Raw genomic sequence first — 20965 nt, 5'->3', positions numbered from 1 at the left:
AGGTGTTATACCCTGTAGATCATCACATAGACTCACACAAGTATTATATTAGTCTTTGTGATATAGCATAGAATGGAAAATCATCTGTCAATTGAGTTATATTCATAGTTGATGAGAAGCAAGAAAGCTTCATCACGACAAACTCTTAAACCATTTATTTATTAACCATGTATTTTCTGCAAGAAGAACATTGTGCAAGCAAATACAAAAAATTCTTACCATTGGTTTCATTGTTCAAATGGAAAATATGTGAGAAGGGAGGGGTGATTATTAACCCTGCTTTTACACACATTTATAATATATGCTTTAACTCACTGAAATTCCTTTTCAGATATTACTTTTATGATTTGAGGGACTAAGTGGTATTTATCAAGCATAGTCTTCTAATAGTAGTTAAAAATGTACAGCAGTGCGACACCACCCTAATTTCCATTGAGTGCATCTGAGAGACTCAGGAGCGTTTAATAAGGTAGGAATTGTTTCTCTGGATTTGGGAAACAAAGCAGTAGCCATGTCTTTTCAACTTATTTAACTTCTATCTGCATGTAATATAAGTGGATGGTAATAATGCATAAGGGAGAAGGAAGATGCTATAAGTGTGGATTGCAAAAAAGCATGCACTATATTACATGTCAAGGACCCTTTACGAGCTCAGGTGTATCATATGCCAGCATTCGTTTTTTGTACCATGTGGAGAGACAAGAAAGTCAGCAACTTGCTGTGCTGACAGTGCAGCAAAACATGATTTTAATTAGCTTGCACAGAGGACACATTGAGGAAAAAGTGGCATTTCATTGAGGAATATACTATTAAACACAACCCTCCTTGACCTGCCATTTATCAGGATAAGTGCTGAAAACCATATGACTGATTAAGACTTTCTCATTGTCCTTTAACCTAGGGACATATGGCTCATTTGCCGAAATATTTACTTTGAAACTTTTTCAGTTCTTTGGCATCTGAGTACTAAGAGCCTTCATATCACCATCTTAGAGAAGAAAACACTGATCTTTAATGAAATAGTACACATATTTTGAAGAATAAGTAGATCGTCTTTGGAAAGAAAAGTAGATGTAACTTGATTAGTAACAGGTCATACAAAATAAATTTTAGTTTCTGTTTTAAATTGTTATTTTGAGAGAAAGAGAAATTTGGGAAAATGTTATTCACCATGTAATATGTAGTTGCTGAATTATGAACATATGATTACTAAAGATAGTTGGGGCTGAGCTGAAATTACAGGACCTAAACTTTGCTAATTAAAGTTAGCAAATTTTAGCAAAATTAAACTTTGCACTGTAATTTTGTCCACTTTTTATTTTTACAGTTCTCTAATGTTATATTTTATATCTGTTGTGTTTATATTATTATATTCAGATTCAGGATTTTTTAGGTCTTCTTACAGAATCAGATGTTTTATCATTGGGCATTGCACAATCACGTTGCTAAAATGTACAGGTTTTTTCTCAGATTAAAATGGTTGTTTCTGCATGTTTTAGGTTAGTATTTCCTACCCCTCTATTTTTAGCCTTTAGGTGTGCTGCAGGAAAAATATTCAAATATTAAGAACCAATGTGGCATACCTCCTGGCCAAACACAGTGAACAACTGGACCTTAAAAATAGATTTCAACCACTGAAAAGGTGCCTTCTCTTGTTGTATATCAGCTGGATATCTTCACTATGGGTGTCTCTTTTAAACTGCCTATTGGGAATTTATTTTACCCAAGTGTTAATCTCTAAATTTTTATCATCTTATTTTATGTTTTCCCCCATGCATTTTCTTTCCTTCTTTCTTATTTTTCCTGCTTTCTCTTGAAATTAAATTTTATCTCTCTCCCTTTCTTGCTGGTTTGAAAGATATACAATCTATTTAGCTAATTCTACACTTAGTAATCACCACTTACAATGTTCCATACCCTCTTCTAAGTTCTGGGAATATGACGGTAAGTAGTAAGTAAGTAAGATCAAAAATATGTCCTCCTATCATTCTAGTAGGGGGATACAGAGAATAAACAAATAAGTGAAAAAGTAGCATATTATATATACACCATATATATAACCTTTTCGTTGTTTCCCATAAACTTTGAATCATACTTTACATATTAAGATATAGACTTTTGATTACTTACTTCCAGATCCTGAACTACAAAAAGATTTTAGAACACTAACTGCATTGTAATTTACAGATACCTTTATTTGTTATGTTATTTTTAATGTTATTTATTTAAAATTATCTACAGGTTTACCAATTTCTTTCTGAGCGTTTTCTTTTGGTATCCAATGTCTTGCTTCTGTGGTCAGTTTCTTTTCTTTTTTTTAAATAGCTCATCCCTTAGTGATCTTTTGTTAAATACTTATGAATGGCACACTCAGTCTTTGATGTCCTGCGGTTTTTCCATTATGGACCAAGATTTTTATTTGTTTTATCTATCGTTCTTAGAATGTTTGCCTCAAATCAACTTTCCAATACATAAATTCAATTTTCAGCTGCGTCTAATTTCTTATTATACAGTTGTGTTCATTTTATATTGCTGCTGCATAAAATTACCACAAAGTAACTGGATTAAAACAACATAGGTTTATTATTTTAAAATTCGACAAATTAGAAGTCTGGCCTCGGTGTCAATGAGGGCTGCCTTTGTTTCTGGAAGCTGCATTTGCTTCTAGAAGCTGCATTTGTTTCTGGAGGCTGCATTTGTTTGTGGAGGCTGCATCTGTCCTGGAGGCTGTCAATGTTAATTGACTCCTGTAAACTATTGATTACAAATACTTTATCACATTCAACCCACATTCGTGTTAGTGCTCATGTGGTAGGTACTATCTTAGACACTAGTGGTCATCTTTGATATCTCCTACTCTCAAGTTCACTCTATATCCAGGTCCTATTGACTCTGTAATTTCTCATTCCGTGTTCTTTTCACCACTGCCCTACCCACAGCTTCTGTTCAGGTCTACTTCATCTCCATTTTATCTATACATTGCCTCCCATCCACTTCCACAGATTTCAACATTCTGCCTTTTCCGTCTTTATTTTAGACTTCCATCAGCTTAGTAACATGAGTGAAAGTTTGTCACTCCCCAACACAAAAACTTGCAAAGGTTTCCCCAACGCCCACACAACAAAATTTAATTCCTTGTGTCATTTTTGTCCTTTCATAGACTGATTCCAGCTACGTTCTCCAATTCATCCCCCCAAATTACAAAGGAAAAGGTTTAGAAGATCATGTGCTCTGGGTGATTAGTTTAGTGATATAGACTTAGAAGGAAGTGAGTGAGATCAATAGGGGTTGGTGACCCAGCAAGATAGTGGAGGATTCAAGTGACTGACATGTACGCAGTAAGACGTCTGAAAGGGCAGAAATCAGTGATCTGAGAGGGAAGTATTCAAATTTAAGATTTCCAAAATTTGGCAGTTATATGCTTTTGCAGGTCTAGAATGTGGCCATGGGTAAGAGCAACTTCCTGGGGTTAGAATACTTTGTCTTCTCTTGTGATTTCCAAGATGAGATATTTTCTCTAAATGCCCCTGGTTATGTGCAGATCCCTACTCCATGTCTTAGCGTGGAATGATCTATTCGATGACTTTGAGAAATGAGGTGGGCTTATGTGGTGCAGCCTCTTCTCTTTTTATGATCTACCTGATTGTGGTGAGTACACAACCTGGTCTGCTGCCTCAGCCATATATTTCATAGACGCCAGTTTTGCCCCATGAGGGGAAGTTACAGTTGTCCTGCACTATTAGTGACTGAGGGCACAAAGTCTGTCTTTTTCTGGGGTAATTAGGAAGCTCATTGTTTTTCATATTTGAAGGTACATTCTCCAAAGTAGTACCCTATTTCCATCTAACTTATCTTTTGACTTCTCTCAGTAGGTTCAGAACTGGAAGATTACTTAATCATTTGGTTATGTCTTCATCCTCATCGTGTTCATGTTGAGTAGGCTGAGGAAAAGGATGAAGAGGAGGGGTTGGCCTTGCTGTCTCGGAGTGGCAGAGGTGGAGGAGGGTGAGGGTGAGGCAGGAGAGGCAGGTACACTTGGTGAACATTACTGAAATACATCATAATTTCTGTCTGACTTATTTGCATTTTCATTTCTCTAAAAATGTTTCTACAGGCTACCAATCCTGCTTCCGTCATTTGCTTCAGTTTCAGTGTTCAGATCATAGAAGGGTCCACATTGTAGAAGAAGTCAAAAGCAGTCTTGAATAATAATCGGAACCCTTCTGCCATATTGTCTGATGTCAACTTGTTTCCAGGAGATGCTTCTTCTTCTGTCTTTTTTCTCATCACCTGGCACTGGTTTCAAAGTCCTTATCTCCATCAAGTCATCTTCTGTTAATTCTGATGTGGGGGTCTATTAGCTCTTGACTTTCTCCAAGATCCATATCTTGAAACCCTTTACCTTCTACCTTTTTTGCATAGCCCACATTCTCTTTCATGGTTTCCTTTTTTTTTTTTTTAATTTATTTTGCTGCTCTTCTTCTTCCTTTTTTTTTAAACATCTTTATTGGAGTATAATTGCTTTACAATGGTGTGTCAGTTTCTGCTTTATAACAAAGTTAACCAGTTACACATATACATATATCCCCATATCTCTTCCCTCTTGTGTCTCCCTCCCTCCCACCCTCCCTATCCCACCCCTCTAGGTGGTCACAAAGTATGGAGCTGATCTCCCTGTGCAGCTGCTTCCCACTAGCTATCTATTTTACATTTGGTTGTGTATATATGCCCATGCCACTCTCTCTCACTTTGTCCCAGCTTACCCTTCCCCCTCCCCATATCCTCAAGTCAATTCTCTAGTAGGTCTGCATCTTTATTCCTGTCTTGCCCTTAGGCTCTTCATGACCTTTTTTTTTTTTTAGATTCCATATATATGTGTTAGCATATGGTATTTGTTTTTCTCTTTCTGACTTACTTCACTGTGTATGACAGACTCTGGGTCCATCCACCTCACTACAAATAACTCAATTTCATTTCTTTTTATGGCTGAGTAATATTCCATTGTATATATGTGCCAAATCTTCTTTATCCATTCATCTGTTGATGGACACTTAGGTTGCTTCCATGTCCTGCCTATTGTAAATAGAGCTGCAATGAACATTGTGGTACATGACTCTTTTTGAATTATGGTTTTCTCAGGGTATATGCCCAGTAGTGAGATTGCTGGGTTGTATGGTAGTTCTATTTTTAGTTCTTTAAGGAATTTCCATACTGTTCTCCATAGTGGCTGTATCAATTTGCATTCCCACCAAGAGTGCAAGAGGGTTCCCTTTTCTCCACACCCTCTCCAGCATTTATTGTTTGTAGAGTTTTTGATCATGGTCATTCTGACCACTGTGAGATGATACCACATTGTAGTTTTGATTTGCATTTCTCTAATGATTAATGATGCTGAGCATTCTTTCATGTGTTTGTTGGTAATCTGTATATCTTCTTTGGAGAAATGTCTATTTAGGTCGTCTGTCCATTTTTGGATTGGGTTGTTTGTTGTTTTGATATTGAGCTGCATGAACTGCTTGTAAATTTTGGAGATTAATCCTTTGTCAGTTGTTTCATTTGCAAATATTTTCTCCCATTCTGAGGGTTGTCTTTTCATATTGTTTATGGTTTCCTTTGCTGTGCAAACGCTTTGAAGTTTCTTCATGTCCCATTTGTTTATTTTTGTTTTTATTTCCATTTCTCTAGCAGGTGGGTCAAAAAGGACCTTGCTGTGATTTATGTCATAGAGTGTTCTGCCTATGTTTTCCTCTAAGAGTTTGATAGTGTCTGGCCTTACATTTAGGTCTTTAATCCATTTTGAGTTTATTTTTGTGTATGGTGTTAGAGAGTGTTCTAATTTCATTCTTTTACATGTAGCTGTCCAGTTTTCCCAGCACCACTTATTGAAGAGGCTGTCTTTTCTCCACTGTATATTCTTGCCTCCTTTATCAAAGATAAGGTGACCATATGTTCGTGGGTCTATCTCTGGGCTTTCTATCCTGTTCCATTGATCTATATTTCTGTTTTTGTGCCAGTACCATACTGTCTTGATTACTGTAGCTTTGTAGTATAGTCTGAAGTCAGGGAGCATGATTTCTCAGCTCTGTTTTTCTTTCTCAAGATTGCTTTGGTTATTCGGGGTCTTTTGTGTTTCCATACAAATTGTGAAATTTTTTGTTCTAGTTCTGTGTAAAATGTCACTCGTAGTTTGATAGAGATTGCATTGAATCTGTATTTTGCTTTGGGTATCCTGTGCAGCTGGCCACTGCCAGGGTCCCATGATCCAGGGACAACTTCCCCAGGAGAACACACAGCACGCCTCACGCTGGTGCAACGTCACTACGGCCTCTGCTGTCACAGGCTCGCCCCACATTCTGTACCCCTCCCTCCCCCTGGCCTGAGTGAGCCAGAGCCCCTGAATCAATGTCTCCTTTAACTCCGTCCTGTCTGAGTGAAGAACAGATGCCCTTAGGTGACCTACACACAGAGGCGGGTCCAAATCCAAAGCTGAACCCCAGGAGCTGTGTAAACAAAGAAGAGAAAGGGAAATCTCTCCCAGCAGCCTCAGGAGCAGTGAATTAAATCTCCACAATCAACTTGATGTACCCTGCATCTGTGGAATACTTGAATAGACAACGAATCATCCCAAATTGAGGAGGTGGACTTTGGGAGCAACGATATGTATTTTTTTCCTTTTCTGTGAGTGTGCATGTGTATGCTTCTGTGTGTGATTTTGTCTGTATAGCTTTGCTTTTACCATTTGTTCTAGGGTTCTGTCTGGTTTTTTTTTGTTTGTTTTTGGGGTTTTTTTTTAGTATAGTTTTTAGCACTTGTTATCATTGGTGGATTTGTTTTTTGGTTTGGTTGCTCTCGTCTTTCTTTCTATTTTTTATTACTTTACAACATTTTTTTAATAATTATTTTTTATTTTAATAACTTTATTTTATTTATTTTATTTTGTTTTGGTTTATTTATCTTCTTTTTTCTTTCTTTCTTTTTTTTCTCCTTTTATTCTGAGCCGTGTGGATGACAGGCTCTTGGTGCTCCAGCCAGGCGTCAGGGGCTGTGCCTGTGAGGTGGGAGAGCCAAGTTCTTTCACGATTTCCTTGATTGCCTTTTTTGTGAACCTGAAGAAGTCATGCACAGCATCTGGACACAGTTTTCTCCAGCAGCAATTGATTGTTTCAGGCTTGACGGCTCTCATGGCTTTTTCTATAATAACAATGGCATCCTCAGTGGTCTAATCCTTCCAGACTTTCATGATGTTCTCTCCATGGGCGTTCTCTTCCATTGCACTGACAATCCTTTCCATAGAGTACTGTGTGTAATGAGACTTAAAGGTCCTTCTGACCCACTGATATAGAGGCTGAATTAGAGATCTTGTGTTTGGGGGCAAGTAGACCACTTCAACACTTTTGATGTTGATCTCATTGGGTTCTGGGTAGCCAGAGGCATTGTCCAATATCAGAAGAACTTTAAAGGCAGTCCCTTCCTGGCAACGTGCTTCCTGACTTCAAGGACAAATCATCTATGGAACCAATCCAGAAAAACTGTTCTCATTGTCCAGTCGTTCTTGTACAACCAAAAGACTGGTAGCTGGTGTCTCTTTTCTCTTCAAGGCTCAGAGCTTAGCTGCTGTCCTGATCATAAAACCACATTTGCACAAAACAGCAGAGTTGGCCTGACCCTTCTTGCCTTAAATCCTGATGTTTGCTTCTCTTACTAATAAATATCCTTTGTGACTTTTGTTTTTCAGAATAGGGTACGTTTGTCTGCATTAAAATCCTGTTCAGGCAAGATATTCTGTCTCCTCAATGGTTTTCTTAATGGCATCTGGGGACTCGTCTGCTGCTTCTTGGTCAGGAGAAGCTGCTTACCCTGTTATCTTGACATTTTAAAAGCCAAACCTCTCTCTAAAATTATCAAACCATCCTTTACTGGCATTAAGTTCTCCAGTTTTAGATTCTTCACCTTCCTTTTGCTTTAAGTTGTCATATAATGACTTCACTTTTTTGCAAATCATATTAAAGTCTACAAGTATATCTTTCCTATGGCAATCCTGAATCCACATAAAAGCTGTATTTTCACTATGAGACAGAAAGATATTTCACAAAAAGTACAAGGTTTTTGCACCTGCTAGCATATTTTCAAAAAATTTTCTTTATGGGTTTTTTGTTTAGTTCATCTTCGATAGCTTCCATTAGTGTTTTTTTTGCAAAGTTTTTAAACATATTTTCCTTAGCTACATTTCAGTCTCCAGTTGTGAGGACAATAGCCCAACTTGATGTAATAAAAAACAAAGGCCCTGGGGATACTTCCTCTCTCTCCCTTGTTTCCAGGCCCTTGGTCTTAGCTTTCTCTTAATGTACCCAAACTTTCTCTTCCCATATGATGAATTCTTTGCCATGTGATCTGACACACAAAGCCCTTTCTAGCCAAACCCAGATATTCTGGCACACGAGGAGGAGCACAACTGATCTTCCAGCAAAGATTCTGGATACGCTTGTCTGAACCAGCCCATTGGTATTGTCATTCAGTCTTGGTTGATACTCTCCGAGTCATGGTAGCTATGACAACTATCACTGAGAAAGAATTTAATGCATGTTTACAACATGAGAGAATAAATTAATAAATGACATAGTGAAGACTTATGAAAAGTGATGCCACAGTAGCTTGAAAAGGTGTTAAAAGTAGGCTTGGGTCACTCACAATTTTCACCCACCATAATCCTTTAACCAGAGCTGGTTCTGACATTTCTCCTGTAGTGTCTTGTTTGGACTCATCTCTGTGCTAACTCCTCCAGGGCAAATGTCCTCCTCCCTCTGTCCACACTCACTGTGGCTTTACAGCAGGTCTTACCCTTGCTTCTCTGCTTGGCCCTATTCCACCTTTAATACTTCACTCATGCAGACTTTAACCCATTAGGATATATGCATGTTGCTTTTATAACACTAGTTTACAATTCTTAAGAGTTATTATTAATTACACTTCAGTCAACTCTAATACATATCTTGTTTCTCTTTAACAGATTTTTGAATGAAGCTTCTTCCAGTTCTGCATTTTCTGAGTGGTTCTCACTGTAGTAGTTTTCGTGTTTAAATATGCGATACATAATTTTTCAATGGATTACCTATGCTCCTGCCAAAAGAGTAACTGCACGAAGAGTCCAGCTGCTCTGATTAAAATGTATTAATCACATTCATTAGCATTTTCAAAAAAATAAATTTGTTTTATCTTTTATTTTATTGGAGCCAGTCCCTAAATTAGTGAGTCAGGCACAGTCAAGTCTCAGTTATAAACAGAGTATTTTTTTCAAGATCTTAAAAGTATAATCAGGCTTAGTAGTTCACAAAGTCCTTTGTCTACCATTTCCTTATTTCCTGTTTATTTTTAAACTCATTCCACTCCCTTACAAACTAAAAGCCAACAGAATACTATTGAAATGCATACATTTGGCTTTCTCCAACTTGTAGAAGGCCTAAACACAAATACAAAATATTAGAAAAGGATGTTAAATTTGACTGGGTTACAGTTACATTTGTAGACTTTAGCATGCACTAGAGGGTAGGAAAATTCTTAATGGAGAGACAGAAGCAAGGAGCAGTGGGCATATATGGCTACTTCCTGATTTGGGTTCTCGAGGCTGGTCTGCTTCCCCAGTAGTGAACTGAGGATTGTCAGAATGCCAGGCACATCTCTCTTCAGAAACATGCCAGCACTTAATATTTATAACTGAGTGTTCTTTGCAATATCACCCACATTCTTCCTGACTGTCTGGGACACTCGGCAAAATTATTTGGCTTTTTCTCACGCTGTCCCTTTTGCTATTGCCTCACTGTGGCCTCTCTTGTGTGCTGTTACTAAATACCATCAATTGAAAGAAGATAGGGAGAAGTTTAATTATAAAGGCTATGTTTCTCTTTGCTATTGTAAAGCAGAGGTCGGCAAGATATAGCCTGTGGGTCAGGTCTAGACCACCACCTGATTTTGTAAATAAAGTTTTCTGGAACACAGCCAAGCTCATTTATTTATGTCTTGTCCGTGGCTGCTTTGTACCACATGGCAGAGTTGAGCAGTTGTGGGAGAGACCATATGGCAGCAAATATTCACTATCTGGCCTTTCAAGGAAGAAAGTTTGCTCACCTCTGTTATAAAAACTTGACCAAAACACAAGTTTTACATAATGATTAGTTAAGAACATCTCAACTCCTAGCTTTAGTGCCTAACAGTAACAAAATGTTCTATTACATGTTTGAATAAAGGTCCTCAGGGTAATTAACATGAAATCAATTTTTATATTGTCATCAACAATGACTTTTATAATCATTCTTTTAATACTGTTATTATTTTCTATCACTTTGGCAGTAGACATGAGTTTAAGAATGTTTTACAAACAGTGCAAAAATGCCTGCTCTCTCAGTTCTTGCTTTCCCAAAGAGAAAAGTGTTTTGCTTGAATTTATAAGTAAAGTGCCGTTATACTGTCAACCTTATTTTGCATCTTTCATAGCATGGGCTTCTCAATGCCATAGGCCAATGTCTCTTCCTATTGAAATAAAGTATTAACTGTTAGTGCCCAGGACAAGGTGCTATTTCAAAGGGCAGTCTATTTAGAGTGTTCTTTTCTGGTTTTAGATGCTGCATTTTACACAAAACTACAACTGCTGACTCCAAGAATAAGTTTGAAACTAAGAAGTAGAAATCTAGAAATGAAGAACATTCTAAATGTGCTGAATCTCAAAAGCAACTGAAATCTTTGAGGAAAGTAGTTTCCCAGTTTCTATGAGCTGAAAGGTCTATCGTCTCCAAAATACCTCTAACATTTCTGTCTTTTCACTTTAAAATACATTTTAAAGGCTGAATTTCTCATCTTGAGTCTTTTTCATTTTTCTTTTAAAGATCACTGCTCATATTGGGCCCAAAATTGGAGGGACCAGGGGTCTGTCCATCAACAACATGATAATTTTCATCCCACTTCACTTTGACCTCACCTTCTATGACTTATTCTCATTTCTTGTTATTTCCTACTGCTTTGTACAGAGTTTTACATCTTCATTCCACCATCCAGTGTCATCTAGCCATTTCCTTTTTTCTCTTTTTTTTAACTTTCTGTCTTTCTCTCTTTTTAATAATTTGAGGGAGGTGTGTTTCTTCTCTTATCATATCGGTTCTTGTTGTTACTTTTCACTGTGACTGAAAGCTTCTTGCTTTTCTGCTATACCAAACCCCTCAGTCCCTGATAACAGCTTTACAGGATGGATGGAATAGTTCCAACCATTGTCCTTCTATACATGGTACAAAACAAGTTGTTGTCAGGGTTCTTAGGAGAAGGATACTTTCTAGACATGCTTCACTGTGAGCCATCATTCTCATTTCCTTTGTACTATCCTATTATCCATATGCTACGTATTACAACTTTGATCATGCTTGTCCAAATAATAACTTTATAGAAATGCAGTCAGGTCTTTCTTTTTACAGTTGATCTAAAAACTAAACTGGAATTAGCTTAATACAATAAAATATGTATATATATACATATGTATATATTTTCTTTAAAAACACCGAAGCAAAGGTGAGAGGCTACCTGAATCTCAGGGATGTCCATCTAGAGATGGAACCAGTGTTGGCTCTTTTACCTCCCAGTGTCAGCTAGACTATTGGAGTCATGATTCCTTACAACAGCCTGTGGTCTTCCACTCAATGAAATGTTTGATTCTTAACAACTCCAGCTTTGCCACCTGCAGGGGCTGAGCCTCTTCCTCACAAAGAGAAAAGTTTTGACTCTGAGTGGTCAAGTTTGGGTTCTGAGCCAGGTATCATAATTGAGGTATGGAAACCATGGAGAGAAGAAGGTCAGAGACAGTGTTCCCTCATCAGAATAAAATACTATTCTCATAAGAAAGTTTGATGGACCACAGAGCAATGGATGTCCATTGCTGAGTATTATTGCATAGTGTTTTAATTATTGTTTTTCACATCCATTTCCTTCTCTAAACAGTTACTTCTATAAGGATAAGATATAAGGCTCATTACATCTGTTCTCCCAGTGCCTAGTACAATGTTAGCCACATAACAGAAAAATCAACAGATTTTTATTGAATTAATAACTGAACAAGATTCTCTCACTTGAAGATTTATTTTGAGAAAAACAAATAGGGTAAAAAAACAACGAATAGCATCACCTCATTTACTACTTGTCACTGCACGTTGTTCCCCTTTCTGGCCTGTGTAACGAAATCGGCTAGTTCTTTGGATTTCAGTGGTGTTTTATCCATCCTGATTAACATAAACTGGATTCCAATGCCAGCACAGCACTCAAAAAATAGAATATACTAACGATATATTTCCTATGCATGTTCATTATCTCCCAACCTGAAAGAGCTCTAATTTATGTGCCATCTTGAACTAATAACTCTTCCCTTCAGGACGTCTCCAGTTTTATCAGGACTCTTTCACCTTCCACTCTGACAGCCCTAGAGATTTCAGCTTAACTTTCACATGGCTCTCAGTTCCAGTGTGCTCCCTTGTTTTATGTTAGGTTTCTAGTCTCACAATCAATCTAGGATTGCCCTGTCACAAGCCACGGATTTCTCCCCCATCTCCCTCCTTTGCCAACTTCCTACAACTTTGTCACTTGAATAGGGACATGGTAAGTTCTTCTGGATTTATACATAACCTAGGAATTAGCATTCTTTAGTGAATCCCTTCATGTGTTTTCCTCCAAAACGTTCAAGTTTCTAATGACACCATCAGTTCATATTTTCTCAACAAGGCAGAATAACTTCAAAACGAGCCACACTAAACATAGTCACCTGTCTTTCTCTCTTAAATACTGTTACACGCCGATTTCCAGATTGAATTTTTTATTCAAATAGTTAAGTCAAAATTCAAAATACATTTCCAAAGATCAGATGATGCAGAACTCACAGATGACAACTGAAATACAGATCATATTATACTCATATTAATTCTCTTGTATGTTCTTTTATTACTGTCAAGCCTCAGGCAAACTAAATCATAAACAAAGAGCAACTGTTTAAGTCCAAAGTGTGATATAACATTTAGGCAAGTCACTTCTCCCCTTTTTGTCTTTTAGAGGTTGAGCTATGACAGAAAGTTTCAGAATCATGTAATGAATGCCTAGTGGGACTTTTGTCCCAGACTTGAGGGTTGGTGCACTCAGCTGAAAACACGTATCACTGCATTGTCCATATTCTAAGGCCTGCAATCAGTAACCGGTACAAGATACTGCCTTGCCAAGAGGTGGCAGAACTGTTCCTACTATCATTAGCCAGCTCTCCCAATCTGTATGTAGAAAGTGGGGAAGGTAAAGGGATAAGGATGCCTGAGGATCATCAGTGTCCAAGGCTGTGTGGGGATTAAAGTGTTTATATTATGGAGCAAATGAAAGAGCAAGCAGAGTATCACCCATGGATGAATGCCCACAAGAAGCAGTGACCAGCCACGCCTTCCCTTCTGGGATGCCACCTTAAGCAACAGATTTGCTCATCAGCCCCTATGCCTACCTCATCAAGGAGAAAACTGGAAACAGACGGTAGGGACAAGTATGGGGTAGCAATGACAGCTGTCTACAAACCCAACTCTGGGTCTGGTGAGATTGTGTTAGTTGCTGTGGACACTGCAGAAAATCCCTACCTTCAAGAGCTTTGCCATAAATATGTCCCAGAGAATAGGCTCCAAGCAAGGGACCCCAGCAGCAAAACTGAAGTGGAGAAGTCCTGACGAGGGAAGTAGAGGAGGGCTTGAAGAGTCCCAACCGGAGACTGTTCAGGATGAGGTCCTGGCAGAAGTCTCCAAAGATTCCACTCTACACCACTCTGCTTTTAGACATCTTCTCCTGAAGAGTATGAATGGAAAGTTATTACCTAGAGAATCATCAAAACCAACACAGAGGGAATCACAATAATTCAGAAAGGAGCTTGCTGTTTTTCTACCCCTCTTTAAACAGCCCCACCAGTAAAGTGTACAAAACCAAGCAGAGAAGTAAGGGCAGGAGTACCAGTACCACACGCCCATTCAGCTCTGAGCTCCTCAGGCTGTAAGTCCAGCCTGTGTTGGGCAAGAGGAGTTGCTCTGAATTGGATTTGACTTGTAAGTTTTATACTAAAGGCCATCAGTTTTGTATAGCCAGGACATGGAAGCAACCTAAGTGTCCATCTACAAAGGAATGGAAAAAGAATATGTGGTACATATATAAAATGGAATATTACTCAGCCATAAAAAAGAATGAAATAATGCCATTTGCAGTGACATGGATGGACCTGGAGATTGTCATACTGAGTGAAGTAAGTCAGACACAGAAAGACAAATACCATATGATATTGCTTATATGTGGAATCTTAAAAAATGATACAAATGAATATATTTACAAAACAAGTTGAGTCACAGATGTAGAATACAAACTTACAGTTACCAAGGGGAAAGGGAGGGAAGGGATAAATTGGGAGATTGGGACTGACACATAAACACTACTATATATAAAATACATAACTAATAAGGACCTACTATATAGCACAGGGAACTCTACTCAATACTCTGTAATGACCTATATGGGAAAAGAATCTAAAAGAGTGGATATATGTATACATATATAACAGATTCACTTTCCGGTACACCTGAAACTAACACAGTATTATAAATCAACTATACTCCAATAAAAATTAATTAAAAGTAAATTAAAACTGAAAAAATATTGAAAAGGTCAGTTTTAATTACTGAAAACTACTGGAAAGTAAAGGTTTGGCAACTGCTCTAGCTATCATTATGTGACTGGAGTGGTCCAATGAAGCACAAAGTAATAAGAAAAAAACATAATAAAATATCATGTGTATACTTTATACAATAAAGAGTCAAATGTGGAAAAAAGATCTCAAATAAAAGTTAATAATCTAAAGTAGAGTCTTGGCTCTACTTCCAAATCCTGGGGCAAATCACTTCTCTCTGTGGCTTATTGGTAATTTGGACCCAGTACTTCCTACCTCACTGGGCAGGATGAAAAGGTGCATTGTCAAGTATCCTACCATGTAGCTGGCATTTAATAAATTATTAGTATTTGTTGCTGTATAACAAGTTACCACAAATTTGACAGCACAAAACAATACTCACGGGCTTCCCTGGTGGTGCAGTGGTTGAGAGTCCGCCTGCCGACGCGGGGTACACGGGTTCGTGCCCCGGTCCGGGAAGATCCCACATGCCGCGGAGCGGCTGGGCCCGTGAGCCATGGCCGCTGAGCCTGCGCGTCCGGAGCCTGTGCTCCGCGACGGGAGAGGCCACAACAGTGAGAGGCTCGCGTACCGCAAAACAAACAAACAAACAACAACAACAACAAAAATACTCACTTGTTAGCTCACAGTTCTATAGGTTAGAATTGGGGTTGGGCTCAGATGGGTTCTCTGCTTGAGGTCTCATAAAGCCAAAAACAAGGTGTCAGCCAGCCTGGGTTCTTACCTGGATGCTCCCAGGAAGAATCCTTGAACAAGCTCATTTAGGTTGTTGGTCAAACCCCATTCAGCTCCCCGCATCCACAGGACCGAGGACCTCATTTCTTTGCTAATAGCTGCAGCCTATCTGTAGCCCCTAAAGACCACCCACATTCCTTATCCTGTGGCATCCTCCTTCTTCAAAGCTGCCCACTGCACTTTGAATCTTTCATGCTCTGAAACTCTAATTTCCTTGTCCATCAGCTGGAAAGAGTGTTAATGCTTTCCAAGGGCTCTCCTGGGAGAATTCCCTGGTAGTCCAGTGGTTAGGACTCTGCACTTTCACTGCCAAGGGCCAGGGTTCAATCCCTGGTCAGGGAACTAAGATCCCACAAGCTGTGCCCATATATATATATATATATATATATATATATATATATATATATATATATATACACACACACATATATATATATATAAATTTTTTTAATTTAATTTTTTTTTAAATTAAAGGGCTCTCCTGACTGGATCAGGCCCACCTGGATAACCCCTGCATTTTAAGATCAGCTGATTGGAAATTTTCATGATATTTGCAAAATTCCTTCACAGAACTTTGAGTTTGATTGAATAAACAGAGAATGAGAATCTTGGAGGGAGGAGAAGGGCTGTGGGGTTTGAGGGGAGGAGCACCTTTAAAATTCTGCCTACCACAATAGATAGGCATTCATTTTTATTTTCTAAATTATCATGCCATAAAATTGACCTTTAATAAATACACCTTTAATGACAAAATAAATAAATGATAAACGTGGGTGGGAACAGGAAAAGTATTCTATTTATAAATGTAATAATTAATTTATATCCCTATGTATTAGCGTGCTTTTCATAAGCTTTTAATTTTACAATAACTGCTGATGAGGCTTGAGTAAATATGAGTATGCTGGAGAAAATAATCAAAGAATTAAAAAATTCAATTATGATCACCTTTTATTCATTGAAAAATATGAAAATGTAAAGTGGATTTCCATCGTAATTTCTGCTTGTACTTAAAGAAAATATCTCAAAATTTCCCAACAATGTAGGGTGACCTACATAGGCATTAAATGTCAATAAATGATATATTCTCATGCAACACCTTCACAGAAAAACTTTGTCAGGAAAAAGCTCTCAGGGATCTCAGGCAGATGGTAACTACTCTCCACGGTAGATTATACCCTGAAGTGAGGGCTAAATAGTTAAAGTTTTCTATTCACAGATATTACGCAATGATGATGTGCGTGTTTGTGGAAAGTATTTTAAAGCTTACAAAATGCTTTCACACGCATTGCCTCTTCCTTTTGCTTTACATAAAATTAATCCATACTAGTTAACTCCTCCATTCTCTTTGCTTTCCAGCTACTGTGATAAACTTGTTGATATCATGACTTCCCCTAAAAACACACAAAGTCGTATTTTTCAGAAACTCACATTTAATTAACTTCTAAATGACTAAATTTTAGGTGCATCTGAATTAAACTTATGCTACCGACTGTCTACTTCACAATGCTGGTGGGCCAGTGATGCCATTTTTTTTCTATATTGCTGTTGTTTTGTTTTGTTTCTGACGATTTCAACGTTTCAGGGCTCCTTTGTCCAATCCCCACTCTTGGCCTGAAGATTCACTATTTCCTTGGCCTGAAGATTCACCATTCTCCTTTTCTTCTCCTGATTCTCCTTTTCTCCAGGACTTTATCCTGCCAGAACTTACCTCTCTGGGGGAGGAAACATCCGAGTAGTTAACCAGCTTATCTCCAAAGTTTGTCATCAACTAGGACTGTTTTTGTCCTAGTTTTCTCCCTTGGCCTTAAATTTTCAGTACACAGAACTTCTGCTGTGTGGGTGGGAATTTGCTTGCTCATGTTGAATGTGGAGACATGTGAGAAGCCTACATATAAAGAAATGTATGGAAAGAGCACCAGGGAAATCAGCCTTGGAGACACTGAGGACATGGACCATGAACTCTTCCTCCCAGGAGATTGTGTATAATCACGTCTGCCCTTGATAGACTTTGGAGGAAATTTAATGAATCAAAGCACAGGACCCTAATTTGTAAATAGCATGTATTAAAAATTCTTAACATCAACAATTAATAGTGCTATAAAATAGTTTAAAAATGAGAAAGGAAGGGATGGAGAGTAAAAAAGAAAAAGGAGATGCAATGCGGTGCTCAATACTCTATGTCTGAAGTCAGGACCACCAAGCTCCAAGCCTATCTCTGCCACATCCCACACATGAAAACTTGCACATGTTTCACTCCTTTTGAGACTTGGTTGTCTTACCTGGAAAACAGAGATGATGATATTTCAAATACCGTTAAGTTCGTATTATTTTCCTATAATAGGCTTATTTTTACTTGGTAAAGAAAGAAAAAGAAGGAGGGTCTGTTTAAAATGCACAGTAAATTTTTTGACCTACCTCCATTCTCAGAATGCCCCCTATGCACTAACAAGTAGAAGACAATTTTTGCCGTTTTATAGAACCTCTATCACAATAACACAGTTGGATCCTTTCCATCGTTAACAAATACAGAATCTATTTCTGAACTTAAAATATGCTGTTTTTAGGATATTAAGCAGAAGGATTCCACCGTGGGCACAAACAATAAATACCACAAGTACTTAGATACCCACAGGAGGTTACATTCTGGTTTGTTCACACTGTGTGATGACAAAGAATCCATTCTGATCAACTAGAGTCTGCAGTGGGAAATACAGGTTTTCTTCAATCCACATTTCTTGCTGTTTTACTAACAGACTCATCACTTGGAAAGTGACGGGGTATGACCAGTAGGTAAACACAGTCCATAATCCATCAAGAGTTTGGGGAGTTCTCTGTTCTTGGGATTCACTCACTTCATAAAATTCATCTCTCTCTCTTCAACTGGCTCATATTATCACCTTAGCTTCCTGGTGAAAAATATCCAAAGAATATACAGTAAAATAATACTGACACTAAACTATGGAGTAAAGAATCAAATAAGAAAGTGTCTATTAAAAATATAGAACCATAATTAGAAAAAGAATCCAGAAAGACAGATAATCATAGCAGTAAGGGTACCTTTCTGTTTGAATTTATAAAAGCTGTGAGCACATTTTCTTTGACAATCCATGGAATTCCAGTAAAGGAAGGACCTAATGGATTATCAAGGAAAATGGAATAACACCAATTCCATTCATGAAGTCTCTACCCTCATGACCTAATCACCTCCCAAAGGCTCTACCTCCTAATACCATCATATGGAGGACTTTGTCTTTACTTTTTAGCTACCAAGCTACATTTTTCTTACTTAAGCTTTGTTTTGTGAGCTTTATTCTGTGTTATTAAATATTTTTTGAAAGCATGATTTAATGATTATTAATAGATTACAATATTCCATCATATAGATGTTCCTTAATTTCTCTTATTTCTTTACTGTTATACATAATGCTATGATGAGTATCATTATGCATAAGTTTCTTTTCATTTCTGATTATTTCTTTAACTTAGCTTTCTCAAAGCAGATTCAAATAAATTGCTGAGTTTAAAAGTGGCATCTTGGTTTTAGACTTCTGACCTCCAGAGCTATAAGAGAATAAATTCATCTTGTGTTGTCACTAAGCCTGTGGGAGTTTGCTGCAGCACCTATAGGAAACTAATACACTAATATCAATATTTCTACCCATTTGTATTGGGGAATATTTCAGAAATTAAAATGATGGCTGAAAAAATTGTTATTTTCAGGCGAGTTTTTGTGGACTTGGGAAGAGATATGTAACTCAATTAACAAAATTGAAATAATCGGACACAGATATGGTAATAGGTAGCATTTATCAAGCACACTCCTATGTCTCAGAAACTCTGCTCATCTTCTAAATTACATTAACACATGTAATAGAATTCTCACACAACCCTACGAGTTGTGTTACTCATCTACTTTATAACAATAAGGAAATGAGGCTCAGAGAGAGAATTAAGCTAGTCAATAGGAGAGTTTTCAAATGCCGCTGCTGAATATCTTTATTAGGGAAAGAGGGTAAGAAAGAAATAAGCTTTAAAAAAATGTTCTAGAATAAAACAAAAATACATCAATTTTTGTCAACACTTGACCCTTTAGAAAAAAAGTGTGAGAGGGCATTAATTGTAGAGTATCTTCAATGATGGCTTTAAATGTCTCACTGTAAAGTTTATTTCTAATGTATTATTGACATTAGAAATCAATTTATTAGACAATTCTGATTTTTCTGCCACTATAAATCTGTCCACAAGGATATTTTTATAGCTTAGTGCTATTCCTTTACAATTATTTCACAACTGCATGTAGGTAACACAAGATATTCTTTTACACGTATGTCTCTACTATATTTCAATAGCAGCTGATTTTTAAAACAGCATTTCTAAATTCTGGCTTCAGTCTTTCTACAACATTTTGACTCAAATAATTCTTGATAATATATAGTGATATGGTTCCAATGTCAGTATACTCAGAAGCTCTCAGTATGAAAAAAAAAAGTAAACGTAGAAGCACCACACATGTGAGTATTCACTCCTTAGAGTTCAAAAGAGTTCAAAAGCTCTAAGGCAGAGCTTAACAAACTACAAATGAGATTAAAAGCAAAAAAACAAAACCTCCGCAATATTTTATGACATCCAGTATTCTTTTTTGGAAAATACTCATGGCCAACCAATAGTTATCCAAAATAGAAACTTTATTCGATTAATATATGTATTTACAATATACATTTTATTTATCAGATATATATCATAATCCCAATTTATTAATTTCCAATAAGAAAGAGAACTTTTGAGCTGACTGGATACTTTTTTTCAGCTTCTCAGAACATTCTGTACCAGGAAGAAGGCTGGAGACAGATGGCCAATTGTTTCTTCTTTAGATCATCCTTTTTCTAGATTCCGTGTAGACAATCACTTTTCCTTAAACATGCAGTTTCCTCAGATGGATTCAGTACATTTATAGGAGCACAGATTTTTTTAAACATTATGATTCTAGCCATGGTTCATCTGATTGGGCATTTGCATTTCATAAATTTTAATCAAAAACACTTGCAAACTATTCTTTCCATAGGATACATTTCTTAGATGTTAACCTCATCGTTGTAGCTAATTCTTCCCAACTTTGGGGAAACCCTTATGTTACCCCACAATGACAGAATTTACTAACCTCTTTCAGTTTCACTCTCTCCTTTCTTCTCTACCTATTTTCCTTTTCTCTGTCCTTTTCTTCACTTCTTCCTCTGTGACTTTTTTCTTTTCCTAGTTTTCTCTTTCTTTTTGTAAAAATCTGTTTCTCTAAACTGAATTATAAAGTTGAATTTATATAATATTTGTCCAAAAACCATAAATTTCCTAAGTGTACAACTCCATATGAATTCCAACAATCATAGCAGCATGGATATATTTTTTGTTATTTCATAAGTTATTTTTTTTCTAAAGGCAAACCAGCCTGCTTGACTACTCCATAATTTTCACATAAGCCATTTCTATCACCATCTAATTAAAAACCCATGGAAG

Source organism: Tursiops truncatus, chromosome 14 (genome assembly GCF_011762595.2).
Source record: "Tursiops truncatus isolate mTurTru1 chromosome 14, mTurTru1.mat.Y, whole genome shotgun sequence".
Lineage (NCBI taxonomy): Eukaryota > Metazoa > Chordata > Mammalia > Artiodactyla > Delphinidae > Tursiops > Tursiops truncatus.
Note: the sequence above shows the minus strand (reverse complement) of the source record.